Consider the following 12,956-nt stretch of genomic DNA (forward strand, 5'->3'; position numbering starts at 1 on the left):
TCTTGTACAGCAAACAATTAATTCATCGACTTACTGTTGCCAATGCCATGGCCAAGCTTAATAGCATATTATGAAATGCCTTGCATAAAACAAACCTGACTGCCCTGGCCAACCCATTGTCTCTGCCTGCTCCTGCCCCACTGAACTTATATCCGTTTACCTTGACATTGCTTTTACCTCCCGGTCCAGGAACTCCCCACCTATGTCTGGGACACCACCCACACCCTTCACCTCCTCCAAGGCTTCCAATTCCCTGGTCCCCAACACCTCATCTTCACTGTGGACATCTAATCCCTATACACTTGCACTCCCCACGCAAATGTTTAAAAGCCCTTTGCTTCTTCCTCTCCCGCAGGCCCAGTCAGTCTTTCTCCACCAATATCCTCATCCGCTTAACTGAACCTGTCCTTACCCTTATCAACATCTCCTTTAAGCCCTCCCACTTCCTGCAAACTAAGGGAATGGCCATGGGCACCTGCATGGGCCGAAGCTATGCTTGCCTCTTTGTAGGATACGTGGAACAGTCCCTCTTCCACTGGCACTAGCCCCCAGCTCGTCATCTGCAACATCGATGATCGTATCGTCGCTGCCTCATGCTCCCACAAGGAGCTTCTACAGCTCATCAACTTTACTAACACTTTTCACTCCAACCTCAAATTCACCTGGACTATCTCCGACACCTCACTCCCTTTCCAGACCCCTCTGTCTCCATCTCTGGTGACTGCCTCAAAACTGACATCTATTTCAAGCTCACCGATTCCCACAGCTACCTAGACAACACCTCCTCTCACCCACCTTCCTGCAAGAATGTGATCCCCTACTCCCAATTCCTCTGCCGCCACCACGTGTGCTCCCAAGATGGGATGTTCCACTCCCAAACATCTCAGATATCCTCTTATTTCAAGGACCATAACTCACTGCTTCTGGTGATCAAAAATGCCTTCCAGTGCATCTCCTGCGTTTCCCACACCTCTGCTGTCACATCCCCTTCCCCCCACAAAAATAAAGACAGAATCCTCTTTGTCCTCAAATATCACCCCACCAACCTCCACATCCAGTATATCATCCTCCGCCATCCACAATCCAACCCCACAACCAAAGAGATATTTCCCTCCCCACCCCATAGGGACCACTCTCTCCATGATTCCCTCGTCCGCTTCACACTCTGCACTAACCCACCGTCCCTGTCACCTTTCCCTGCAACTGCAGGAAGTGCTACAATAAAAGGGAAGAAGAGTCCTGACCCAAAACATCAACTTTGCTGCTCCTCTGATACTGCCTGGCCTGCTGCATTCCTCCAGCTCCACACTTGGTTATCTCCGACTCCAGCACCAGCAGTTCTTGCTACCTCTGCCTTGCATAAGTAACACTTTTGCTGTTCACAGACTTCAGAACCTCATGCCAACATTCCTCATTATAAATTACTGTATTATTAACTCCCATTCAATTTTGTTATGTAAAATGTCCCAGCTGTTGTATGCACTAGTTGCCATTAGGTGGCTGCACACAACAAGTTTTTGTTCTCTTCTATTCCATAACTATCCAGCCTACCAAAAGAATGCAGGTATACCGATTGACAGTATATGATAGTGAATTAATTCTGGCACTGCGACAGTCAATCAGAGAATGCAGTCTCTCTCTCTTATATTGGATTCAGGTTGCTGTCAGACAGTCTTTGCCCCCTCTTCTGCTTCCATCACTCTCAGTCCTGTTACTTGCATCCTAACATATATTTTTGAGTCAGTGTCATCCTACTCTTTTCTGTCTTCATCTTGTTTTGCAGTGACAGGGAGTGTGAATGGAAGAAGGGGAAAGGAGCTACTGAGGGCTACAGGCTGTGACGAAGGTTGCCAGAGGAGAATAATGAATGATGGGAACAATCTACCTCATCAAGGGGTTTCATTGCATTGGAATCATACATAGAGTCATTGAGATGTACGGCAATGCAAACAGACCAACTCATCCATGCCAACCAGATATCCTATATCACTCTAATCCCATTTGCCAGCACTTGGCCTGTATCCCTCCAAAATCTTCCCATTCATATTCCCATGCAGATGCCTTTTAAATATTGTAATCGTACCAGCCTCCACCACTCCCTCTGGCAGCTCATTCCATTCATGTACCATCGTCTGCATGAAAATATTCCCCTTTAGGTCTCTTTTAAATCTCTCTCTCTCCTTAAACCTATGCCCTATAGTTCTCAACTTCCCCACCCCAGGGAAAAGATCTTGGCTATTCACCCTATCCATGCCCCTCATGATTTTATAAACCTCTATATGATCACCCTTTAGTCTCGGATGCTCCAGGGAAAAGAGCCTCAGCCTATTCAGCCTTTCCCTATAGCTCAAACCCTCCAACACTGACAACATCCTTGTAAATCTTTTCTGAACCCTTTCAAGTTTCACAACATCGTTCCTATAGAAGGGAGACCAGAAATGCACACAGTATTTCAAAAGTAGCCTGACCAATGTCCTCCCAACTCCTATGCTCAAGGCACTGACCAATAAAGGCAAGAGTACCAACACCTTCTTCACGGTCCTATCTACCTGCGACTGCACTTTCAAAGAAGTATGAACCTGCACTCCAAGGTTTCTTTGTTCAGCAACACTCCATAGGACCCTATCATTATGTGTACAAGTCCAGCCCTGATTTGCCTTTCCAAAATGCAGCACCTCACTATTATCTAAATTAAACTCCATCTGCCACTCCTAGGCCCATTGACCCATCTGATCAAGATCCCACTGTAGACTGAGGTAAATTTCGTCACTGTCCACTACACCCCCAATTTTGGTGTCAGCTGCAAACTTATTAACCATGCCTCCTCTATTCACATTGAAATTGTTTATATTAAAAGGAATATCAATAATTATGTAAATAAATCTAATTATATTAAATTTACACAGTCATTGGTTAACATATCTGAATTTCTTGATTGATAACCAAGATAATTAACTAAGGTGAGGCACTGGCACTGTAGTAATTTCACTAGTTTAGCAATTTAGCGCCAAGGCTATTGGAAGATGTGGGTTCAAATTCTACTATGGCAGATGGTGAAATTTCAATTTGATAGAAATATCAAAATTGGAATTAAAAGCAACCCTAAGGATGGTCACTGTCCTATTGCTGTTAAGTAAAAATCTGATTCACTAATATCCTTCAGGGAAAGAAAACTGCTGTTCTTATCTGGTCTGGCCTACAGTGACTCCAGAACCACAGTAATATGATTGATGTTTAACTGATCTCTGGGCAATTAAGGATGGGCAATAAATGTTGATCTGGCCAGCAACACACACATCCCATGAAACAATTTTTAAAAAAACATACAATGGGAAGTTTCCATTCCCATACCCAGTATTTGGAAGTATATTAACATCCGCACTTTGCTACAAAGCCAAAACTCATAACTAACAACAAATACTTTCATTCCAGCTTCATTTCTTTGTTATCACATACACAAAAAAAACAGATTTTTGTAATTGTATTACTGTATCACAGTGAAATCACAAATTCTAGCATGAATTGCTATGTTGGGAGTTGTCAATATTTTCATCTGGGCTTCACCGAGTCTCCTTACTGCTTTTGTGGCTATATCTGCAGTTCATTTACAAAACTGCCCTTTGACTTTCCAGTGGCCAGAGCTTATTACCAGATATGGAGATAGCAAGAATTGCAGGTGCTGGAGTCAGAGTCAACAGAGTCAGGTCAGACAGCATCACAGGAGCATAAAAGTTAACATTTCAGGTCAGGACCCTTCTTCATAACTGGAGAGGGGGAACGGAACTCTGAAATAAATGGGGAGTGGTTGGAGCTGGGGAAAGGTAGGTGGGATGGTGATAGGTGGATGTAGACCGGGGTTCTGGAAATTGATCAGTGCGAAGGGTAGGGCAGATAGGCGGAGAGAAGACAGACAGGTTGTGTCAGGTCAAGGAGGCAAGAAGGAGGATGTGTGGGGCTGGGGAAAGGTAGGCAGGGTGGTGATAGGTGAATGCAGGTAAGGGGTAGTGGGGATTGGGCATTGGGAAGGCTGGGAGAGAATTTGGACAGGTTGTATCAGGTCAAAGAAGGAGGTTTGGATGCGGGATGAGGCCAGGGGTAGGGAGATTTTAAAACTGGTGGAATCTATATCTGAGCTAAGTCTGCTTCCTCGTAGGGTAGTGGAACAGTCCCTTTTATGCTGTTACATCAGCACCATGCTTCACCTCTTTCTCAGTCATATTGATGACTGTATCAGTGCTACCTCATGCTCTCACGAGGAGCTTGAACAGTTCATCAACTTTACTAACACCTTTCACCCCCAACCTCATTCACCTGGACCAACTCAAATTCCTGGACCTTTCTGTCTCCATCTCTGGTGACCGCCTCAACACTGACTTCAATGTCAAAACCACCAACTCCCATAGCTAAGATAACAAAGTGTGGAGCTGGATGAACATAGCAGCCCAAGCAGTATCTTAGGAGCACAAAAGCTGACGTTTTGGGTCTGGGCCCGAAACATCAGCTTTTGTGCTCCTAAGATGCTGCTTGGCCTGCTGTGTTCATCCATCTCCACACTTTGTTATCTCGGACTCTCCAGCATCTGCAGTTTCCATTATCTCTCAACTCCCAAAGCTACCTATACACCATCCCATATGCCTCCCCTCACCCACCCTCCTGCAAGAATGCGATCCCTACTCTCAGCTTCTCTGCTCCGTCACATCTGCTCCCAAGATGGAGTGCTCCACTCCTGGATATCCCAGATGTCCTCCTATTTTAAGGACTGCAACTTGCCCCCTTCGGTGATCAAAAATGCCATCAACCATATCCCTTGCATTTCCCACACCTCTGCTCTCAAGGCCCCTCTCCCCAAAAAATAAAGACAGCGTCCCCCTGGTCCTCATATACCACTCCACCAACCCCTGCATCCAGTGTATCATCCTCTGCCATTTCTGCCACCTAAAATCTGACCTCATGACCAAAGAGATATTTCCCTCCCCAACCCTATCTGCCTTTTGTAGGGACCGCTCACTCTGCGACTCCCTGATCTGCTCCACACTCCCAACTAACCCCACCATACTTGGCACCTTTCCCTGCAACCGTAGGAAGTGCTACACCTGCTCCTACACCACCCCCTCAGTTCCAGTTAAGGCCCAAAGCAAACTTTCCCTATCTAGCAGGGGTTAGTCTGTACCTCCTCCAACCTGATCTACTGCATCCATTGCTCCTGATGTGGCCTCCTCTACATCAGTGAGACCAAGCTCAGACTCAGGGACTGTTTCATGGAGCATCTGTGCTCTGTGAACAATAATCGACAGCACCTTCCAGTTGCTAACCATTCTAACTTCCCCCTACTCCCTTGATGACATGTCTATCCTGGGCCACCTCCAGTGTCACAATGACGCCACACGCAAACTGGGCAAGCAGCACCTCATGTTCCACGCAGGAGCCTACAGCCTGTGGCCTGAACATAGAACTCACCATTTTTAAAATCTCCCCACCCCCAGCCTCATCCCACATCCAAACCTATCACCACCCCACCTATCCTTCCTCTTGCCTCCTTGACCTGACACAACCTGCCCATCTTCTCTCCCATCTATCTGCCCTACCCTTTCCACTGACCAATCCCCACCACCCTCTACCTGCACCCACCTATCACCATCCCACCTACCTTCCTCCAGCCCTATCCCTCCTCTTTCTATTTATTTCCCAGCTCCCTACCTCCTCCACAGTTCTGAAAGAGGTTCCCAACCCAGAATGTCAACTTATTATCAGACTTTGCTTTTTGATTCATTCATGCAATACAGGTGAACTTGACTAGGCCAGTATTTATTGGCCATCCCTGATACCCTTGAGGTGGTGGTAGTGAGCTAGCTTCTTGAACCACTATGGTTCATTTGGCATAAGGATATTTACATTGCTGTTTAGAAGGAAGTTCCAGGATTTTGACCCAACAACAGTGAAGGAGTGTTGACATAGTTCCACATTAGCTGTGTGCCTTGCAGAGGAGCTTTCAAATGGTGGTGTTCCCATGTGTCTGCTGCCCTTATCTTCCTAGTTTTTAAGAGATCATGAGTTTGGAATGTGCTGTCCAAACAGCCCTGATGCATTTCTGCAGGGAATCCAGAAGATGGTATGCACTGCTGCCATTGTCATTGTTTTTGTAGAACCAGTATTTATAAAGCTGATTCAATTCAATGGTCACCTCGAGGATATTATTACTGGGAATTCAGTGATGGTTATATTGAATGTCAAAGGACAATGGTTTGATGATCTCCATTAAGAGAGAATCTATGTTTCAGATTTGTGCGACGACTTGATGCCCGAGCCTGTATGTTTTCCAGATTTTGGGCATATGGACACAGATGGCTTCACTGTCTGAAGTATCGCAGATGGTACTTAACATCATGCAATCATTGGCAAATATTGCCACTTCTAACCTTATGATGGAGGGAAGGTTGCTGATGAAATAGCTGGAGATGGTTAGATTTACATACTACCCTGAGGAACACATGCAGAGCTACCCTGGAGCTGAAATGACTGACCTCCAACAACCATAACCATCTTCAATTTTACAGGTATGACTTCAACCAGGAAGAAATCTTTTTCTGATTTCTAATTATTCCTGGTATTGCCAAGGGACCTTGATGCTGTACTCAATCTCAAGCTTAAAGAGTATCATTCCTACCTCACCTTTTGGATCTAATTCTATTGTCTATATTTGGACCAAAGTTGCAATGAGATCAGAAGCTGGAGAAATCCAAACTAAGAGTCATTATGTAGGTTATTCCATTATGAGTGCCACATGATATTACATGGAATGAATCAAATTTGTTAAAGTCTGGTAACGGTGATATTTGACCACAGGAGAAGGCCAAGACGGAGCACATGTGTCCGGCTGGGTATAGATGCAAATAAAACAGCCTTGTCTTTTGGGCTGTTGTGGTGGACTCTCCTATCATTGAGGGTAACAAGATTTGTGAAGTCTGTTTCTCCTTTTAGTGATTTAATTAACCATCGCTATTTAGGGTTGGATGTAGTGGGACTGCAGAGCTTAGATCTAATTCACTGACTGTGAGATGGCTTCTCCATGCCTACTGCATGTTGTTTCTGCTATTTAGTGTAAAGGTACTCCTACATTGGAGCTTCATGAGATTGACATTTGAGCTTTAGATAAGCTTGCCGCTGTTCCAGACATGCATTCCTGCATTCTTTTTTCGACCAGGGTTGTCCTCCCAGCTTGATGGTAATGGTGGACTACTGGATATGCTAGGGCTTTCATACGGAGGTTGAATACAAATCTCCTCCATCTGAAGGCCCACTGTGCCTCAGAGAAATCATAGAATGTTACAGTACAGAAGATGGCCATTTGATCCATTACATCTGTATTGGCTTCTGAAAGAACAACCCAGCCGTATCTCCATACCTCTCTACACACACACACATATACATATAGTATATATGCATATCTCCTTTGAAACTTCCGATGGAATTAGCCTCCACCATTCCCCGAAACAACACATTCCAAATCCTAATAACTCTCTGAGTAAAGAAGTTTCTCCTCATCTCACTCCTAGCTCTCGTCAATAATCTTGAAAGTGTTAGCCCTAGTTACTGACATATTAACAAGTGGAAACAAAACTGTTCATAATTTTGAATATTTCAATAAGGTCACCTCTTAAATCTTCTTTGCTCCAAGAAGAATTAGCCCAAATTCTCAGATCACTTCTTGTACCTAAAATCCCATAATCCAGGTATTATTCTAGAAAATCTCATTTGTAGTTGCATCATGAGGTTTAAGATCCTTCCTTTAATAAGGTGTCTGGAACTGAACACAATATTCCAAATGTGATCTGACTAATGATTTGTAGTGCTGTAGCATCACTTCCTATTCTGTACCTACATTTATAAACCCAATTATTCTATAAGGCTTTATAACAACAGGTTACCTTAAAAACAGGTGGCCTTGCCTAGCCACCTTCAGAGAATTATGTACGTGAACCCCAAGGTCCCTTTGCTCTAGTACTCCCCTCGAAGTTGTACCATTGAGCCTGTATTGTCTCTGTGTTTCTTCTACCAAAATGCATTACCACACATTTCTCTATATCGAGATTCATCTGACAGGTATCTGACATTTGGCTAACTTGGTCAATGTTCCTTTGAATCACTCAGCATCAACCTCACAATCCACTATTCTCCCAAGCTCAGTATTACCTGCAAATTTAGAGATTTTGCCCTCAACGCCTATTTCAAAATCCTTTATATAAATTAAGGAAGAGCAAGAGTTCCAACACCAATCCCTGGGAAACACCACTTTCAACTTGTCTCCAGTCTGAGAAATGCCCATCTATACTTACTTTTAGTTCCCTATATTTTAGCCAAATTTTATTCCATAATACCAAGGACCAATCAACCCCAAGTATTTCTAAATTACCAACCAACCTGTCACGTGGAACCATATTAAATGCTCTCTGAAAGTTCAAATACACAACATCCACAGCACCATCCTCATCCATTGTCTGTGTCACCTTGTCTAAGAACTCAATTTGTCAGACATAACCTGCCCTTGACAAAGCAATATTGACCGTGTTGTATTAATTTAATACTGTCTCTGAGTGTATATTTTTATCAGCTATCCCCTGGTTGATGTCAAGGTAACAAGTCTGTAATTTCTTGGGTTATCCTTTGCCCTCAACTTAAACGACGGTGTTAAGTTTGCAATCATCCATTCCCTCGGTGCTAATCCTATGTTCAGACAGGCCTGGAAAAATTCTGTCAATATCTACACAATTTGCTCCCATCCACTCTCTGCAATCTAGGATGCATCCCACCCAGGACTGGAAACTTCTCTACCTGGAGTGCTGCCAGCCTTTTGCACCTCTTTACCTATTTAGTACCTCTTTCATACCCATAATCTCATACTTCAGTGAGCAGCTTACCCTGCTTATTCCTTATAGGTTCTCTATTCTCCACTGATCTTTTACTATCAATATGTTTGAAGAACAGTTTACTATTTGTTTTAGCACAGCCCAACATATTTTCCTTGAGCTTCCTCTTAGCCTTTCTTATTCCAGCATTAGCCCCGCTCATGCATGAGATACTCTACTGATTTCTATTGCTATTATTATTCTGGTATGCATCATATTGCCTGCTTTCCCCCCCCCCATATTTTCTCATTAATATTCTTAGTCATCCAGGGAACTCTAGCCTAGCTTGTATACTATTCATCTTCTCCCTGAAAGTCTTCCATTTTTTTATCTACTGTTTTATCCACTAAAATTTGTTTTCAATCAACTTGCTCCAATTCAACTTGTAGAGCTCTAAAATCTGTACTTTTCCAATCTGGGATCTTAATCCTTGACTGATTATTTCCTTTTCCAACTTAATATTGAACTTGTTTATATCACGTTTGCTATTTCCGAAATGCTCCCCCAATCTAACATTCTCTCCTTGGCTTGCCTCATTTTCTACGAGCTGATCCAGAAAGTTCTCCGGCACGCATTGCAGGAATTTCTCTTCTTTCATGCTTCACACTCCACCTTTTTTCTCCAGTCTATCCTAGAGGAATTGAAATCACCAACTATCCTAACTCTACTTGTCCTGCAGGTTTTCATAATCTGCCTACAAATGCTCTCTTCTACTTCCTCCCTACTATTTGCAGGTCAATAGTAAGTACCCAACAAGGACACCGCTCCCTTCCTGTTTCTCACCTCCAACCATACAGATTCTAATTCGGAACTGTATCTCATTTAAGGGCTATGATATTATCTTTGACCGAGCCTGCGACACCACCTCCTTTTTTTAAATCCTTCTTCATTGATCAACTCACCCCTGCCTTACAAGTGTAAATCCACCAACTATTTCAGCAAAGACATTAGTTATGCTCATCCATTTATGCTCAAGTGAAGCCCATCTCTTTCTCCTTTTCCAGAAGTAATCCTAACATCCCAAAAATCTAAACCCTTGCTCCTATGCCATCCCTCAAGTCAGGCGTTTACCCCGATCTGACTTTGCCTACATGTTGAAGCTTCTGACAGAGATGGTATTTCTGAGATTACTATCCTGGAGGTCCTGCTTTCAACCTACTCATTAACTCCTGAAATTGATCTTGCAAGTTGTCCCTCCCTATGTCATTGGTTCCCACATGAACCACAACCACTGGTTGTTAACCTTCCCTTTCCATACATGCTTTGACATTGGATCCTTTAAGATTCCCTCCTCAGCTGTGATGAGTGAGCCAACTTCTCTCAGAATCCTCCTCTGTCACTTCTCACTATCAACCTCTGTTCTAGTTGGCCAGTGTTCAGACTGCTGATCCAGTTTTGAGTCGCTGGATCTGTTCAAAGCCTGGCCCATTAGCACAGTGGCTGTATTCTCAATGTGAAGATTGCACTTCATTTCCACAAGACGAGGCAGTGGTTTTTCCTACCAATATTCCCTCAGACAGAAATATATAAGACAGGTAGATTTGTGAGGTCAAGTAGGTCTTACCCTCTTGTTGGTTCCCTCATCACTTGCTGTAGGCTCAGTTTAGCAGCTGTATCCTGTAACACTCTGCTAACTTAATCAGTATTGGTGCTAACAAGGCATTCTTGCTGATGGACATTAAAGCTCCCTGTGCCCTTGTCATACTCAGTCTTTTCTCCAAGTATTTCTAACATTGAAGAGCATTGATTCGTCAGCCAAGAGGGAGCAGCAAGTAGTAAGCAGCAGGAGGTTTCCTTGCAATATTTGATGTGATGTCTTAAGATTTCATGGGCTCCAGAGCTTATGGCAACGACTCCAAGGGCAACTCCTTCCCCATGATATACCATAGTGCCATCACCATTACGCAGCTGGCCTATATTCTCTGCACCACGTTCTTATTATCCAGAAAAAAAATTTCATACAGAAGTATATATTTCTGACTTCACATACATGAAAGGACAGCACTTCAGGTTGAGGTCCTTCAGTAACAGCCAGTGTTATGAGCAAACTTTTTCATCTTTGGTTGCCAGCTGTATCAAAAGGATTGAAAATATTTTCAAGGGAGTGCAGAAACAAGAGAGTTCCATGAGGTCACGTACACAACTATTTGAAGATAGAAGGAGAAATGAATGGATCTGCTTTAAAAAGAGGTACCTTGTATTAATAAATAAAGCACAAATGGAAGGAGTTTTGCCATTTTTTTAATGACACACTGGGTAGGGCCCACCTAGAATATTGTATTATTGTTGTGTAATTATAAGCATCACATTTACAAAAAGGATGCCAGGAAATGCTACAGAGAAGATTTACTATATATTTTCATTACCAGGAAGGTCAGCAACCAGAGAATGCAGATTTAAAACAATTAGCAAAAGGATGAGAAGAAATTGCTTTGATTCTGACCTGTGATGCTCTGGAATGTACTACATGGAAGTGTGGTGGAAGGAGATTCAGTAGTAACTTTCAAAGATGATTTGGATACACACTTGAAAAAGAGAAACTTTCAGGGCTGTGGGGAAAGGACAGACGAGTAGGACTAATAGGTATGTCAAAGAGCTGGAACAAACACAAACCAAACTGTCTCCTGCTTTATGATTCTAATTAATCTTTCCTTGCCGAATTAGAAACATAAGAGCAGATTTTCAACTTCAGGTGTCTTGTAAATACATATTAGATATTTAGTTAGAAGCTCCAAAGTCTAAATGTTGTAAAGACCCAGCACAGGTAAATGGATTGAATAACCTTCTTTGTAAATTCCATTATTTATAAAATTTGGAGTAAAACTATGAAGCCAACAAAAGAATTAAGTAGAGATAATGGGAACTGCAGATGCTGGAGAATCCGAGATAACAAAGTGTGGAGCTGGATGAACACAGCAGGCCAAGCAGCATCTCAGGAGCACAAAAGCTGATGTTTCGGGCATAGACCGTTCATCAGAAAACGGTCTTTTTTGATGAAGGGTCTAGGCCCGAAACGTCAACTTTTGTACTCCTAAGATGCTGCTTGGCCTGCTGTGTTCATCCAGCTCCGCACTTTGTTATAAAAGGAATTAATTACATCATTTCTTGAAAAAAATTGATTCATGGTTTGATGATCTGTAATATAGCTCTGATCAGATAAATTATTAGAATTTCCCTTCAACTAGTTCTGACTGGTCTTCCACTAGTAAACTTGAGGTAATTCAAAACTCTGCTGTCCATGTCTTAGCTCATAACTAATTCCAATTCCCTATCATCTCTGTACTCTCACTGACTACCACTCTAATGAAACCTTAATTTTAAATCTCTAACTCTTGTTTTCAAGGCTTTCTCCTCCCTGACTCTGCAATCTCCTCACACTCCACAACTTCTGAAATATGTTAGACTACAAAGCGGACACAAAACATTCTCAAGAGTGTTGCCGGAACTGAAGGGTTTGAATTATAAGGAGAAGCTGGATAGCTGGGACTTTAACCCCTGGAATGTCGAAGGCTGAGGGGTGATCTTATAGAGGTTTATAAAATCATGAGGAGCATTAGTAAGGTAAATGGGCAAGATGTTTTTCCGAGGGTGGAGGAGTCTAAAACTAGACGACATAGGTTTATGATGAGAGGGGAAAGATTTAAGATGCGTCCTAGGGGCAACTTTTTCACACAGAGGGTAGTGCATGTAAGGAATTAGCTACCAGAAGTGGTGGAGAGGGGTACAATTACAACATTTAAAAGATATTTGGACAGGTATATGGGCCAAAAGCAGACAAGTGGGACTTGTTCTGTTTAGAATACTAGTCAGCATGGATGTGTTAGGCCAAAGGGTCTGTCTCTGTGCTGTATGACTCTATATAATTTTGCCCTTTCAAGCATCCTCAATTTTAATCACAGCACTGATGGCTGTGCCTTCTGTTGCCTGGGTCTTAAGATATAGAAATGCCTCCCTACACTTTTCTACGATCCTACCCCATTTTTCTCCTTTAAGGCATTCCTTATAACTACCTCAACCCATCTATCTTAAATATTCTTAATATCTCTCTTTGTG

The 12,956-nt window shown here is 42.9% G+C and overlaps 1 protein-coding gene across 4 annotated transcripts in view; it reads right to left on the reverse strand.

Moving 5' to 3' along the window:
* dnai7 (dynein axonemal intermediate chain 7) overlaps positions 1 to 12,956 on the reverse strand; it is an 82,877-nt gene that overhangs the window by 23,194 nt on the left and 46,727 nt on the right. The gene's annotated exons all lie outside the window — the stretch shown is intronic.

Source organism: Stegostoma tigrinum, chromosome 25 (assembly GCF_030684315.1).
Source record: "Stegostoma tigrinum isolate sSteTig4 chromosome 25, sSteTig4.hap1, whole genome shotgun sequence".
Classification (NCBI taxonomy): Eukaryota; Metazoa; Chordata; class Chondrichthyes; order Orectolobiformes; family Stegostomatidae; genus Stegostoma; species Stegostoma tigrinum.